The sequence below is a fragment of the Miscanthus floridulus genome, chromosome 14 (assembly GCF_019320115.1).
Source record: "Miscanthus floridulus cultivar M001 chromosome 14, ASM1932011v1, whole genome shotgun sequence".
In the NCBI taxonomy this organism is placed as follows: Eukaryota; Viridiplantae; Streptophyta; class Magnoliopsida; order Poales; family Poaceae; genus Miscanthus; species Miscanthus floridulus.
In genome coordinates, this window is record NC_089593.1 from 69,696,752 (window position 1) to 69,714,115 (window position 17,364).

Genomic DNA, 17,364 nt, shown 5'->3' on the forward strand with positions numbered 1-17,364 from the left:
AATAATTTTTACCATGGTTGCTTTAAGAAGGAGAGGCTAGAGGTTAAAGATGAGCTTTCAGCCCCCTGAACTTCCATCCCAGATCCCTCACTACATCGTCAAGTCTCGTCATCGATCAATTTACGTCATCAATTTAGCTTTCATCGATCCTGTCAATATTTGATCGAGAGCAAGTGCAGTACCATGCATGCATGGCGACTGGGAGCAGAGTTAATTTTTTATGCATGTTTGTTGATTGGTACTCTGGGAAGTGAGAAGTGAACTTATAGAAGAGAAGGGGTATCTCTGTGAAGTTGACTTGCTTCGGAAATTCAAGTATATATAGAATGTGATTTGCTATATTTCAGATGCCTGAAATATAACTTATTTTCTGGCAACAGCTAGCAGCCACTAGATTAACATCCAACACCTACAATCTATTGATATTGGTTTACTAGTTTGTGTTCACATTTAGTCAAAACTTAGACTGAACAGAAGCCATAATTCAGGCCGACTGACACCAAGGAAACGTGAGATAGAATTGTACCTGCATTAGCAAGCTTTAGGTTTTTATGCGTCCCTTTGCCAAATTTTCGGCTATAAATGCAATTGTATTGAACCTCTGGGATGCTCTCTCTCTCTCTCTCTCTCTCTCTCTCTCTCTCTCTCTCTCTCTCTCTCTCTCTCCTGTGCCATTAAAGCCATTTTTTCTTGTTTGTTCTGAATTGTTGTGATCTTCTTCTTTATTAAGACTAGTGTTTTTTAAATAATAAACAATCATTCACCGGCCGTTTAGCCATTGTTTCAACAAATGGTCATACTAAACGAGGGAAATAGTCATTTAAATGGAATAAATAACCACTTGAATGGAAACGACTGCGACGCATCATTGTATAGAGTTTAAACGATATCTAAATGTGCTAAACAACTAGTTAGACGAACAATGATTAATACACACTGCACAGAACACAGCTCCTGCCAGCCACTGCTTTCATGAACGAAGACAAAAAGAGAGAAATATCACCACGGATCATATGTGTCCGGACATACGAACGAGACACAGAGGACTTCACTGTCCGTGTAGTTAGGGAGAGACGGACAAGAAACTTTCCCTGTTTAATATTATGTATACATCGGATAGGATACAAACCACAATCTTCCTCTGAATGGCTGAAAGTTTTCTTAATAATACGTTGAGGTGCATGCATGCAACTAAATGTTACTACCTCCAGGCAAATAATATTATTCACTTTGCTTGTCTGAAACGACAAGTTCTCCTGAATAGAGATAGTACACCGACGCCGGCGACCCTCCCGTGATAGTATTGAGCAGCCTTGGCACCGGAGGCACGTCGACCTCAGAGAGTCCCTCAAGAAACTGCACCACCTCGGCCATGGCCGGCCGATCAAGCTCGCTTTCCTGAATGCACCAGCACGCAACCTTGCAAACTCTTTCAACCTCCCCAAGATCCGCTTTGCCGTGCAAATTCGCATCCACCAGGCTTCCAACCGTCTCTCCACTCTGATGAAGCCTGCGTGCAACTTGCAGAGGGAAAAATTCTGAGTAGTCGCCATCCTCAAGGTACACTTGGCTTGAGTTCCTCCTCCCAGATATCAGTTCAAACAAGACCATCCCATAGCTGTAAACGTCCACTTTCGATGTGACAGCTTCTCCGCTAATCCATTCGGGCGCAAGATATCCGATGGTTCCTCTCATCGTAGTTATTACATGGCTAAATTCTCTTCCCAAGACCTTTGCCATCCCAAAATCAGCAATCTTAGGTACGAACGACGCGTCGAGAAGTATGTTCTCTGGCTTGATGTCACAGTGTATGATACAATCCCGACAACCGGTGTGCAAGTAGGCCAGGCCTTTGGCAACTCCAACGGCTATTTGGTACCTGAGGTTCCAAGCCAAAACTATATCACTGGCCTTTTTGAACAAAAGAACATCAAGTGAGTGCTTTGGCATGTACTCGTACACAAGCAGCCTCTTGTCTCCTTCGCAACAAAACCCGATCAGTTTAACTAGATTGATGTGCTCGATGATTCCGATCGAACTCACTTCTGCTCTGAATTGCTTCTCTCCTTGATGGTTGCCGTCGAGCCTCTTCACTGCCACCAAGGTGAATAAGTCACTCAGATTTAGGTACCCCTTGAACACGGAGCCGAAACTTCCTCCCCCTAACTTCTCAGAGAAGTTTTTAGTCGCACGCTGCAAATCGGCGTATCGAAATGCAGTGACCCCAATGCCGCCTTGAGCATTGCCCGGTATGCGACTGCGAGCAAACCACTTCCCTTTTCTCCTGCAGATTATCAGAGCAAGCACCATGAGCCCGAAGACCGCAGCGCTTGAACCAATGGCAGCACCAATGTCAATTCCGCTATTCTTCTTCTTCCTCGCCGCACTTGGATCGTCTTTTGCAGCAAGGCGGATGTAAAGCATCTCCCCATTTCCATCATCAGAACCATCAGACTGTTGTTTTACATTGGTCAATTTGCCATGCCAGACAGAGCAGCCTCCTTCCCCATAGGAATACGCGGTGCCGGAGCAGCTGCCCAAGCAGACCTGTGAGCAATGATCTCCACTCGTTGCAGCCTGCACTGTCTCTGCGCCATGGGGCAACCTGACGCGTTGCACGGCGTAGAACTTATCCTGGGACCTGCAGTCTTGTCGTCGCCGCTTCCACAGTCTAATGGAGTGTTCCTCATGCACCCGTCTCTCCTGTCCTCCAGCTCCTAGTCCTTGGGCGAGCTAATAGAGAAACCCTTCATGCAGCTGCAGATTGGATCGGCAGCGTCGTTGCAGACCGTGAAAGGTCCACACGTCGCGTAGGTGTCACACTGATGCACAGGCTGCCTGTAATGTATCAACCAGTCCTGCAGGTCGTCCATCCACACACCCACGAAGGCCTGGCCAGAGACACCCAGCTTCGTGAGCACCATTCGCGTGTTGTTATGCAGCGTGTACGTGAGGTAAACCTCCTGGTCGTTGTTGACGAACTTGAAAGTCGGCATGACTGCTCCGATCATCTCCGGTGCCAAGCTGAAGTACTGCCCGGTCCACTGCCCGGTGGACAGGATTTCCACGGTGGAGTTCCACACGAGGCGCCCAACCCCGTCGCGTTCGAACCCCAGAGTGTAGAGACCGGGAGCCTGGTCGATCAGGCTCTTCCTCGAGACGAGGCGGCGGTCGAGGCCGGTCACCTTGTTCCAGCCGATCTTGGCGCCGGCGAAGAAGTGGTCCGTCGGGTAGTCGAAGCTCTGCCAGAAGACCTCGGACGAGTTGGAGGAGATTCGGAGGACGAGGTTGCCATCGTTGAGGAGAACGGCGACGGTGTCGTTGGTGGTGGTGATGGCGCGGGTGGACCACACAACTGGAACGAGGTTCTTTGCCGAGGGCCGGATACGCTCGGCAAAGAAGCCTTTGCCCTCGGCAAAGGCTTTGCCGAGAGTTGCTCTCAGCAAAGGCCGGTCGGCACAGTACCTCACGGCAAAGGCTACTTTGCCAAGAGCCGCATCTCGGGCTCTCGGCAAAGGATTTGCCGAGGGTTAGCCGGCCGTCGGCAAAAATTTTCGCCGTGACAGCGAGAGGTCATGGTAAAGTTGATCTTTGCCGAGAGCCTTAGCAAGCTCTCGGCAAAGAATTTCTGAATTTTTTTTTCCAAAAAACTTTGCCGAGCGTCTGTCAGAAGAGCTCTCGGCAAAGAATATTGACAATTTTTTTAGACATTTTTTTGCCGAGAGCTATGGCTCAGCTCTCGGCAAAGGCTTCCTCTTTGCCGAGCGCTATGGTCATGCGCTCGGCAAAGCTGGGATTCTGCGTGTTCCAGAATTCCCAGCTTTGCCGAGGGCATGACCATAGCCCTCGGCAAAGCCACAGCCAGTTTTAATTTTTTTTTTATTTTTTGCATTTCCGGTCAACAAATAAACATATATATGACATCCACATCACAATAAGCACATCCACATATCAATAACCACATCCACATCACATAATTCACATCCACATCACATAGAAGTCTCGAAGTTCGAAGTCACAAACAAATCTCGACTCATAGACAACCACAAGTGTAAAGTTCGACAAGCAACATAAATAAGAGGCATAGGAGGCGCCAAACTGGTCATGGCGACGGTCCGGGCTGAGAAGGTGCCGCGTGTGATCCTGGGGAGTTGACAAGGAGAAGGTTAGGGTTGTTCGACGCCGCCGACTGACGCTACACAAACAAAGAAGATGCAGAACGTGTTAGACAACATAAATAGATAACCAAGCACTACATGTCCACCACCACCACGCCACCACCACACTACTACTACCACCACCAACAAGCACACCACCACGCCACCACCACCACCACCACCACGCCACCGCCACCACCACCACGCCACCACCACGCCACCACAACCACACCACTACTACCACCAACAACAACCACACCACCACGCCACCACCTCCACCAACCACACAGCCACCACCATGACCACGCCACCACCACCACCAACCACGCCGCCACCACCACCCACCACCATCACCACTAGCACTAGGTTTTACTAGGTTTCACTAGGTTTGACATTTAGAGAAACTAAAACATTTGTCATACTCACCGGAGTAGAATCAAGCTGAGGTGGAGGTGTAGCCTGTAGCTGACCGAGCAGGAACTGTGGGACCGTTCCACCTTGGGTCATCGCAAGACCCCACGTGTAGGAGAGCACCTCTGCCAGCTGCCGCTGATCCTACTCCTGCTTGGCCTCTAAAGCTACCATCCTCTGCCACTCGAGCTCCCGCTCGGCCTCGAAAGCTGCCAGCCTCTGCCGCTGCTGCTCCCGCTCGGCCTCCATCGCCTGCAGCTGTGCCTGCAACATTTGACGCCAATGTTTCAAGATTGCAGAGCTAAGGTATGTAAAAGTCAAAGAACTAGGAATGGAAGAGAACACTTACCTGGAGTGTCGACACCACAGTCGGGCGCTGGCGTATGGCCGGCATTGAGCTCGTGCTCGCTGCTCGGATCTGGTGTAGCGGAGGAACAGAGGTCGTGTCGAGGACACCATCGCCAAGCCAGAACCGCCCGTGCTTCTTGCCTTGCCCCACCCTCATCACGAGCTCTGGATCAAGCCGCTCCTCGGTGGTTGGGTCGTAGTCTGGCCCGTGGACTAACCTTACCATCTCTGTGTACGCAGAGATGCGAGGGGCAATGCTGGCGTTGGTGAACGACTTGGCAGGGACTTCCAGGGTCTAGTTGGTGGCGGCTGTCGCCTTGCCCAAGTGGGACAAGGCATATGCCTTGAGGTGACCACAAGGGCGGCCACCATGTGATGCCGACTGCGAGAAAGACAATAACATTGTTAGAGTTGTTGCAGAATTGAGTGTTAGGTTAGAGAAATTGTTTCGCCTTACCCAAGCTTCTGAGAATTCGGAGAGGTTGCGGCTGCCTTGATGGTGTGGTACTCCTTGCATCAGCAAACGGCGCTCGCGTGCTTCATCATGCTCCTTCTACCAGTCCTAGCTGAGCCACATGTCCACAATCCTCTCCCAGGCATCCGGATGCCGATTGCACCAGTTTAGAATCGCCTACAGGCCATCAAGCAAACGATATATCAGAAGATCAAATTAAGGAAACTTAATCTTCGAAGAAATCAATAGTAATGTTCCATATTTACCGCAAGGTACTCCTTGGTCAACACCAGCTGTCTTGCCTCGTCCTTTTTTATGCTACGCCCTTTGACCTTCGTGTATTGCCAAATGTGCGCCTGATGACGCACGTCGTGAATCATGTCCATGACGCGCTTCTTACAAGAAGCGACCGCCACCTGGTACGCCCTGTGCTCCTTGCCCTCCTCGATTCTAAAGAAATCCTGCATAAAGGCGCGAGGTATCAATTACTTATTAGAAGAATGCCCAATGAATACGATGTATCTGTGGCTAAAAGAATACAATGTGTGCCTGAAAGACTTACCGACAGGTCCCTGACGACCCACTCCGCCTTGTTCCTGTATCTGTGGCCACTACGATCTATGGCATCGGTGGCCAATTCGTAGTGGTCGAACTGAGTGGCCGGCTCGAACATGTCCGGGCTCACCTCCACCAGGCCAGGGTAGTGCTCCCTACACAGACCTCCTAGGATGTCATTCACTTTGTGTGCCTTGGCTCCAGTCTCCACAAGTTTCTAGTTCCTGCACAAGTGATTACAAAAAGTATTAGTTTGTATTTTGATTTTCAACATTTCAAATGAAGAAGTTTCGAGCACATCTTAAGTTACTTACCTATCCCCATAGGGTGTGATCAGCGGGCGGGCCGCTTCAGGTATTGGTCGACGCGGGAGCTTTGCGGGACCACGCAAGTACACCGTCGACACACTAGAGGAAGTGGATCCCCCTGCGGTCGCCTTGTCCCCTACAGTCGCCTCATCCCCTGAGGTGGAGGAGGACCCCCCTACATCCGCATGCTCCATTGTGGCGGCAGGCTCCTCCACAGTCGCAGGCTCCTCCACGGCCGAAGGGGTAGTCGGCTGCGTCCTGCTCGGACGCCTATGGCTCCTCCGCCTCGGCACTGGCTCCGGAGGCTAAACTGATGCCTCCGGCTCCTCCTGGCTGGCGTAAAGAGACTGGACGGACCTCCTGGGTGGCATCTCCTGCATTAAAAAAGAACAAAACAATTAGCGTATATAAACGATACATAATTAGAAAGAGATGCAAAATAAAGATAATTACATGCAAAATGAATATAATTACAAAAACAGATAATATTACATGTATTAGAAACGATCTCCACGATCGGGATTAGCTGGATTGTACATATCGTCATCGCTATCAACCATGTCCAAATCTTCATCTGCCTCCTCATCATCACTATCAACACCTAAGTGTAATCGGTCAAGGAACACTATGTCCTTTGGATTTTCCACCTCATCTCCAGAGTCCTCGTCCACAACCCTTTCGATATCTGTCTCCATTTCGACTAGCCCGGTTAAGTCTATCTCAAAGCTCCCTTGTAGCCCCTCTTCATGTTGATAGAACTCTCTGTCATGTGTTTCTGGGTTCAAGTTGTAATCTTCATTGTTTGGGAGAGGTAGTCTACCGTGCGGCGATATTGTGTGAACAACATACCAACCCTTAAGGTTTTCCTCGGTTTGGCAAGCATATGGACTATAATAGACTTGCTTGGCTTGTGTGGCCACAATCCATACATCATCACCTTCATAGACGGAATCCTGTCGAATCTCGACAAGCCCAAGATGAGGGTACTGTCTTGATACCTCAGGATGAAACCACTGGCATTTGAATATTACAGGACTAAAAGGTTCGGCTCCACAAAACTGGAGTTCGTATATTTCTTCAAGTATCCCATAATATTCCTTGCCATCAGTTCTGGGCATCATAACTCCGGTATTTGTGGTCCTTCGATGCGGCCGACTCTGCTCGTAGCTTGTTGTGTGAAAGCGATACCCATTGACATCATAAACATTACATGACATGACCCTAAAGTTGAAGCCATCAGCAACCTGCCGCAATTCGGCACTTATAGACTGAAGGGTCGAGATGGCGACTAGAGGGGGGGTGAATAGTCTTTTCTAAAAACTTAATCGCGTCGGCTAACCGATACAAATGCGGAATTAAAACTATCGGTCTAGCCAAGACTATACCCCACTATATATGTTCACTAGCACCTTGCAAAGATAACAATTATGCAACAAAGGTGCCGAGCTAGTTAGAGCTCTCCTAACCAATTCTAGAAGCAAGGTCACACAAACCTATGCCGCTAGTACTTTAAGCAACAAGGGAGCTCCTACACTTGCTAGTAAGCAAAAGCACAAAGCTAACTAAGCTCACTAGCAAGGCTCAATAACAAGGCGACCAATGCCAAATTAGAGAGCGCAATTACTTAGCTACACAAACTAAGTAATGTGACTAACAAGGTTACACAAACCAAATTAGCCACGCAAGGGAGCTACTTCTATGCTACACAAGCATGAAGGTAACTAGCAAGCTACACAAGCTAACTAATTACAAGAGCAACAACACAAGCTTAATGTATATGAATGTAAACGCAAGCTTGTGTAACGGGGATGCAAACCAACGGGAAGAACAAGGTTGACACGATGATTTTTCTCCTGAGGTTCACGTGTTTGCCAACACGCTAGTCCCCGTTGTGTCGACCGCTCACTTGGTGGTTCGGCGGCTAATTAGCATCACCCGCTAAGCCCGCACGTCGGGCGCCGCAAGAACCTACCCCTTGAGTGAGGGTAGCTCAATGACACGCTTTACTAGAGTTGCTCTTCGTGGCTCCCGCGGGGCGAGCACAATGCCCCTCACAAGCACTTCTCCGGAGCGCCGCACAAGCTTCTTGCGCGCTTCGACGGAGACCACCACCAAGCCGTCTAGGAGGTGGCAACCTCCAAGAGTAACAAGCACCACCGGCTTGCAACTCAATCACCTAGTGCCACTCGATGCAACCTCACGATGCAATCGCACTAGAATCGCTCACTCACACAATCGAATGATCGCTATCAAGTATGTGTGTGATGGAGGGCTCCCAAGCACTCACAAGCATGGACACTAAGTCCCCTGAGGTGCTCCACACCAGCCATGGCCGAAGGCCACTTCTATTTATAGCCCCAAGGGCTAAACTAGCCGTTACCCCTTCACTGGGCAACGGTCGGGTAGACCGGACGCTCCGGTCGTGTTGACCGGACGCTGGACCTCAGCGTCCGGTCGCTCGCAGACGACCACGTGTCCTGGTTCCAATGGTCATTTGACTTGACCGGACGCAGCAGCACTCAACTGACCGGACGCAGCAGCACTCAACTGACCGGACGCTGGACCCTCAGCGTCCGGTCGTTTCTAGTAAGCTCCCGAGCATGACCGGACGCGTCCGGTCGAACGTGATCGGACGCAGCCAGCGTCCGGTCACTCTCCGGCTACTGCTACACCGTACGTCAGCCTGACCGGACGCAGCCTGCCAGCGTCCAGTGCATGCAAATCCAGCGTCCGGTCAGTTGACCGACGCCAGCATCTTCGCGACCAACTCGTTTTCACTTCTAACTTCTTCACCCTTGCACCAATGTGCTAACCACCAGAATTTGCATCCGGCGCAATAGAAAATAGGCATTCCATTTTCCCGAAAGCGCCGAAGGCCACTTCTATTTATAGCCCTAAGGGCTAAACTAGCCGTTACCCCTTCACTGGGCAACGGTCGGGTAGACCGGACGCTCCAGTCGTGTTGACCGGACGCTGGACCTTAGCGTCCGGTCGCTCGTAGACGACCACGTGTCCCGGTTCCAATGGTCATTTGACTTGACCGGACGCAGCAGCACTCAACTGACCGGACGCAGCAGCACTCAACTGACCGGACGCTGGACCCTCAGCGTCCGGTCGTTTCTAGTAAGCTCCCGAGCATGACCGGACGCGTCCGGTCGAACGCGATCGGACGCAGCCAGCGTCCGGTCACTCTCCGGCTACTGCTACACCGTACGTCAGCCTGACCGGACGCAGCCTGCCAGCGTCCGGTGCATGCAGATCCAGCGTCCGGTCAGTTGACCGACGCCAGCATCTTCGCGACTAACTCGTTTTCACTTCTAACTTCTTCACCCTTGCACCAATGTGCTAACCACAAGAATTTGCATCCGGCGCAATAGAAAATAGGCATTCCGTTTTCCCGAAAGCGCCGAAGGCCACTTCTATTTATAGCCCCAAGGGCTAAACTAGCCGTTACCCCTTCACTGGGCAACAGTCGGGTAGACCGGACGCTCCGGTCGTGTTGACCGGACGCTGGACCTCAGCGTCCGGTCGCTCGCAGACGACCACATGTCCCAGTTCCAATGGTCATTTGACTTGACCGGACGCAGCAGCACTCAACTGACCAGACGCAGCAGCACTCAACTGACCGGACGCTGGACACCACCTCCTTTGTAAATGTGCCAACACCACCAAGTGTATGTGTGTTAGCATTTTCACAATCATTTCCCAAAGGATGTTAGCCACTCAACTTGCCATGCCACTCGATCCTAGTGACAATGCAAAGTTAGATCACTCGAGTGGCACTAGATGACCGATATGCAAACAAGTTTGCCCCTCTTGATAGTACAGCCATCTATCCTAAACCCGGTCATAAACTTCTCTACACACCTATGACCGGTGAAATGAAATGCCCTAGGTTATACCTTTGCCTTGCGCATTCCATTCCATCTCCTTCAATGTCGATGCAACACATGCACCAACACGATCAACAATGATATGATCCACTTCATATCATCACATGATCATATTGGTTCATCGATCTTGACTCTACTTGCTCTTCACCGTTGCCATCGTCCATCGGCGCCAAGTCTTGCTCAAGCTTCACCGCCACGCGGTCCATCACTCCAAAGCCTTCGACTTGCCCTTCACGCTTGCAACCAGTCCATCAAGCCAAGTCTTGTCTTGATCTTCTCCACCTTGATCACACGACTCAATGTCATGTCTCATGTGCAATAAGCTCCTTCATCATCACATGTGTGAGCTTTGCAACATCTCCAAGCCATTTTCACCTTCATGGCACATGTTGCTCACACACATGTACCTATGGACTAATCACCTATGTATCTCACATAAACACAATTAGTCCACCTAGGTTGTCACTCAATTACCAAAACCAAACAAGGACCTTTCATAGACGCATCCCTATAGCACTGCAAAGTCAGGCTAGAGCGTTATGTTATTCACACAAACGACCAACTTGAAATCAAGAAACAAGGGGGAAGTTGGACGGTACCTTCTTTTGGAACCAAGAAATGAAATCCTGCTCCTTAAGAATGGTATCAACTTCATGAGGGCGAGGTCGTCTTGATTGACGCCAGAATAGATTAACAAATTCCCTGTGTAGACAAGAAACATGACGGGGTTGGATGCAGAATAGTGACGGTGTAAGTAACAAGTTCGTTGAGAACTTACTCGATATACGGCGCCACTTCATCTAGGTTGGCCAACAAATATAGCATGATACTATGCCACTCTTCATTGCTCAAGGTCTTTGGGCTCAATGCACTCGCTCTTCTGAGTGACCCTTTCAAAAGGCTGAGGGTAGATTTATTTTCATCCTCATTCTAACGAGCCGGTCGATTATGCACGCTAGGAAGGTTGCCCTTATAGTATGTTGTTGTAAAGTTTGACACCTCCTCGTTAATGAACGCCTCTGCAATGGAAGCCTCAATTCTGGCTTTATTTCCACATTTCTTGCGAATAGTCTTTAGACATCTCTTGATTGGATAGCACTAGTGGTTCTGCACGGCCCCCCCATTCGTGCCTCGTACGGGAGGTGCACAATCAAATGCTGCATCGACAGGAAGAAGCCGGGTGGAAATATCTTCTCCAACTTACAGATCAACTTAGGGGCTCTTTTTTCCAAGTCAGCCACCATGTTTCGAGATAACTCCTTGGCACAAAGCTGGCGAAAGAAATAGCTCAACTCTACCAGCATGACCCAGACATGCTCAGGGATGAAGCCTCAAACCATCGACAGAAGAAGGCGCTCAATCCATATGTGGAAGTCGTGACTCTTCATCCCTAAGACTCGGCCAGTAGATGGGTTGGCCCCTCTCTTAAGATTCGCTGCAAACCCATCAGGAAACATTAAGTCCTTGATCCATTGGACTACAACCATCTTGTGCTTCTTTTCCAAGACGTAATCGCCCCTAGGCCTTCTCCATGTCTTGCCGGCTCTTGGTGGTCGCATCTCTAGGTGTGGTCTATTGCATAGCCTTGCTAGGTCCGCTCTAGCCTTCGGGTTATCCTTTGACTTGTCAGTGTCCATGAGTGTTGCCCAGAGAGCTTCGGCGACATTCTTCTCAGTGTGCATTACATCAATGTTATGTGGCAGGGCCAGGTGCTTAAAATAGGGAAGCCTCTCCAAGCCTGACTTATGAGTCCACATATGTTGAACACCATACCCCATGAAACCAACTCCGTCTTCCTTGGCGACAAGACCATCTATCTGAGCAAGAACCTCGGCGCCAGTCATCTTCTGCGGTTTAGGGTCTGTCACTACGATACCTTTCGTAAAGTTCTTAATGTCTCGTCTGAATGCATGGTCAAGAGGGAGGAATTGTCGATGTTTGTCGAACAAGGAAAACTTGCCACCACTCTTCAACCTAATGAACTACAGAGCTGCCTTGCATACCGGGCATGGGAACTTCCCGTGGACACACCAGGCGCTGAATAGACCATACGCCAAAAAGTCATGCATCGAGTAGTGGTACCAAACGTGCATTGTGAAGTTCGTCTTTATAGCACGGTCGTATGTTAGTACCCCATGATCCCATGCACTGATCAACTCATCAATCAAAGGCTCCACGAACACAACCATATGTTTCCCCGAGTGACCAGGAATTATCAGCGACAAGAATATGTTCTGACGTTCAAGAAGGACGCCGAGGGGGGAGATTGAGGGGGATAACGAAGATTGGCCAACAAGTGTATGGGGCCGCCATCATTCCAAAAGGATTGAACCCATCTGTTGCAAATGCAACACGCACATTACGAGCCTCTAGAGCTTTGTCAGCATAAATGCCATCAAATGTTTGCCATGCTTCACCATCTGATGGATGTACCATCTTGTCAAGATTGTATCAGATGCCATTTTTGTGCCATGTCATCTGTTTCGTGGACTCCTCGTGCATGAATAGCCGTTGGAGTCTTGGTATGAACGGAAGGTACCGTAGGACTTTCATGGGGATTCCAAGCTGCTTCTTCTGCCCATCACTAGATTCTACCTCCACGTACCTAGAGGACTTACACTTTGGATAGTACTTTGCTTCCGAGTGTTCTTTCCTAAAGAGGACGCACCCATTCTCACAAGTGTGTATTTGCTCATACGGCATCTTAAGAGCTTTGAGGAGCTTCACTGACTCGTACATGTTCTTCGACGGCGCGTGATCTGTCGGAAGCAGGGTCCCAAAAACTACCAGCATACTATCGAAGCAGTCTCGACTCATGTTATGCATGGACTTTAACCCCATTAAGCGTCCAATGGCATCGAGTTGAGAAACATTTGTCTTGTCATGAAGGGGCCTCTTAGCCGACTCCATCATGCGATAGAAAGCCCTTGCGGTTTCCTCTGGCTCCTGCTCCTCGGTTTTGTCCGTACATCGTTCACCGAAGTGTGCTTGGTGGAAGTCATCCATCATGTCTGGTACCCCGCCATCACTATCAAACTCCTCCAAGCGTGGCCTCAATGCCTCATCTCTAATACTATGGCCTTCACCATGGCACACAAACCGGGTATAGTCTGGCGTAAACCCAAACTTGCAAAGATGTTCCTCAATGACCTTCCTGGTTTTCCTATTCCTGTTTGCACATTCGCTACAGGGACACCACACCTCTGTCGCTGCTTGAGCACCCACACCAAATGCTTTGTCCAAGAAATCCTCAGTCTTCTATATCCATTTACGAGTGACCTGATTCTGACTACGGCGGCCCGTGTACATCCAATCACGGTTATTCATCATCTACCATATATATAACAGAGTAATATAACCATCAATAGCATATGCACCGCTTGCCTACTATCTAATAGGTAGGGATAGGTCCTAATCCCACCCGCGGATGCGTAGATGAGGTTAGTTTTCATGCTCCGCTCCAATCCAAGATAGAATTTTGGCAGCACATCCCCGCTGTTCTCCCGATACACGTCCTGGAAAAGAGAGTGTGTATTTGGAGAACAACAGGGAGGTGCTGCCGAAACCCCATCTCGGACCGGACCGAACCATACAAACTAAACCATCTACGCATCCGTGGGCTGTCCAAATAACGTGGACAATCCGAAACAGATACGGTCGTAGATATGCACAGATCCGCATACCTATGACCGTATCTCTTTCGGACGGGAGACGCCTAACTAGTTTACGCGATCTAGCTAGGGTTACGGACAAAGGGCTTATACCTAGGGTGGCAGTGGAGTGGAGAGGTGACGCGGTGCAGGCAAAACCAAAGGAAGACGCTCAGGGTACTCCAGGTCCCCTTCGTCGGGCTCCTCTCTGCAAAACAAGAAACACAATTTATAAGTTCAAAATTTCGGCAGAACCTCCCCTGTACGGGGAGGCTTCCAAAACCTGCAAGGAAAAAGACGGCACGATGGCCGACATCCACAATTTCGGCACGATGGCCGACACAGCGACATATGGCACGATGGCCAACACATCCACAAAAGGCACGAATGCCCACTAATCCAGAAATGGCACGAAGGCCAGCAACAGGCGGGAGGGGGGCTTTACCTTGGGTGGCAGTGTAGTCGGGCGACGCGGAGTCGGGATCACCCTTGTCTTCGGCTAGACGCGGGGAAAATAGCGACGACCGCTCGACATGACGCGACGACGCGGGGGCGTGACGGTCGTCGGCCTCTCCTTCTCCCCTCCTCTCTTCTCCCTTCCTCTTCTCCCCTGCTCTCCTTCTCCTCTCCCTCTCCTTCTCCTCTTCTCCCCTCCTCCTCCCTTCTCCCCTGCTCCTCTTCTTCTCCCCTTCTCCTTCTCCTCTCTTCTCCCTTCCTCCTCCAAATGCTCTCTGCACGGCCGGTAGGGGCGCACGGGGCCGGCCGGGGACGCGCTGGCCGTGGGGGTGGGCAACCGGCGGGCGTGGCCGGGGGGCGGCGGCGGTGCCCGACCACCGGGCGAGGCGGGGGACGACGCGGCCCCGACGACGACGGCGCTCGGCGGGCCGGGCTGCTGCTCCGGCGGTGCGGGGATGGGGCGGGGGCGGGCTACGGCGGCGCGGTGACGGGGCAGGGGCGGGGGAGAGGCTGCGGCGGCGCGGGGGACCGGCGGCGCCGGCGGGATGCGGGGCGAGAGGAAGGGGATGCGGGGCGCGCGGGCGAGAGGAAGGGCTGAGTGGGCCGTTAGGGTGTCTATGTGGACTGGGCCTTTGTCGAGGGCCTAGATCCGGGCTCTCGGCAAAGTGTTTTTATTTTTTTAAAAAAACTCTTTGCCGAGAGCCCTTTGAGGCTCTCGGCAAATACAAAAAAAAAATTGTTTTTTTCCCAATTTTTTTTCTGGTGGCTAACAATAATATTTAAAAGACATATTTAAAATTTGGAGTTTTTTTTATTTTATTAGCTATATTTAATAAGTTTATTTCATTTACTTGAATTCTTCCCGGTAATTCAAATTTGAACTGCAGGTGCATCGAATATTGGAATTGAGTGATTCAAAAAATCATATTCATGGTATTGCATGTGGTGTGAGACCGTATCCAGTGACAGATGCCAAATTTGGCGCATCGTTTTCACGGAACACGGCGAGGAACTTGCGTGTAAAGTATTTTTAAATTATATAAAATGGAAACGAAGTCCGAAATTCACGAAACTTGTCGAGGTGTCATTTCATCGCATGTATAGGCTGTGATAAAAAATTGAGTAGGTTTCGAATAAGTTGCGACGTCTGATGCCTAAAACCCAGACATCTCACATGCGGCCATGTTTTGCCGAGAGCCAGACCTCGGCAAAGATAAACTTTTGCCAACGGCCTTTCTTTGCCGACGGCCGGACCCTCGGCAAAGAGCCCGGTTGCCGAGAGGAATTCTTTGCCGACAGCCTGACCCTCGGTAAATATGGTATTGCCGAGAGCCCGACATTTGGCTCTCGGCAAAGAAGCTGGCTCTTGGCAACGGGCCTGTTTCCGGTAGTTCTAGATGACGGACTTGGTGGCCTGGTCCAGGATGACCAGGTTGCCGTCGCCGGAGATGACGAGCTCGGGTGAGGAGGGGTCGACCACGGGGCTGTCGGCATTGGCGCACCAGAGTGGGGTCAGCTTGGGGACCTTGTTGAACCATATGCCGAGGTACGTGTTGGGGTTGCTAGTGGTGTGGCGGAAGGGTGTGCTGTCCGACTTGAAGAAGCCCAGCGCGAACTTGCTGTTGTTGGAGACGAGCCTGCTGCTGCTGCCGACGAGCCCGTTGCCGGGTGACACCGTGTCCGTGGCGGCGGAGCAGGACGCCTGCAGGGAGAGGAGTCCAAGAAGGACGACGACGTGAAGGAGAGGCATGGTTTTGGCGAACCGAACCGAGGAATGAACGAGGGGAAGCGTGGTGATGGGTGCAGAATGGCAGGAAAAGAGTAGTTTTGGACTGTCACGACCGCTCAGCTCAGTCCAGCTCACAGGTACAGTAACGTGATGATGTGCGTGGGTGCACATCTCAATCAGTCTGCTGTTGGCGGAGCCGGACCCTATCGGCGACGTGGCCCAGCCGAAGCACCCGAGATTAGCGCCCGTCAGCGTCGGACAAGACAGAAAAAAGTCACTGCAGCTTGGCTTGTTTAATTGGGTCAAGCACAGTGGCAAAGAGACCTACTCATGCGGCTATGCAGTAACATGCCAGTGGCACTAGCAACTAGCTGGTGATAACCCAATGTGCTAACAACTAAGAACGTTTGGGTCGATAGATTCTAAACAATTGCATTCACCTAGTAGTAGCATTGTGTTTCAGTGATTGATGATTGTCTGGTATCCTTTCTGAAGTATATGATATATGTGACTATATGGGTTCTCTCTTTCTTTCTTTCTTTTTTTTGCATGTTTTTAGTTTAGGTCATGTATATATATTATTCGCCCCAGCTAAAAAAGTTTTCTGGCTCCGTCATCATGTCTTCTCTTGTCGTATATCATCGCCGTGAAACCTCAACGTTTGGGGGAAGCCGTCCTCTCAATTGCAAATTGACCGCCGTGAGAATTTTGTCTTGTACGAGAATGTAAGCGAAAACTTTGTATTTTTTTTTCTGTATGTGCTTTTTAAATCAGAAAAGCTATTCTGTGCTCAGGTATTTCTCTAGCCCTCGGCACGGTACTGGCCTCGCGGAGGCCACAATTCGCGAGCGCCCGGTTCTACAGCTGAACGGGCGACGGATGGGTCCGCGCCCGAACCGACCCGCAATCAGACGGTCCAGATCGCCTGACTGCTCGATCCGACGGCTTGCAGCTTAATGGGCGACGTGGCACGATGGTTAGCCCGCTTTTAGAAGCAAGATCAGTATATAGAGATTCGATCCATACGCTGGCTGCTCTGTCCCATCCGATGATATGTCCCTCTGCATGTTGTTTTCTTTTTTATTATTATTTTGCTGTTTTGTGGGCCCTAACTGTTAATGTGGGACTACTTTTACCTGCTGGGTCTTTCGAAGCGTCTCCGTTGTCCGGCCATTTTGTATTCTGCGTCGTCGCCGATGCTACCGAGGTGAGGTCAAGCGATTTCAGGGTCGCTGCGATTTTTGCCCCATCTCTTATTTGAATCCGTGAATCTCTTCTTTGATTTGATTACGTCTGATCTGCTTTGGCTGAGTAGTTCCAAATTATATCTTATTATAGCATATTTTACTATTCATGTTTGCGGCGTAAGTTTTATGTTTAATTGATGTAAATTGTTTGTTCAT

General features: G+C 50.3%; 1 pseudogene; it reads right to left on the bottom strand.

Moving 5' to 3' along the window:
• Nucleotides 1-1,091: 1,091 nt before the first annotated feature.
• LOC136505732 (G-type lectin S-receptor-like serine/threonine-protein kinase At2g19130) lies at nucleotides 1,092-15,982 on the bottom strand (annotated as a pseudogene).
• Nucleotides 15,983-17,364: the final 1,382 nt, after the last annotated feature.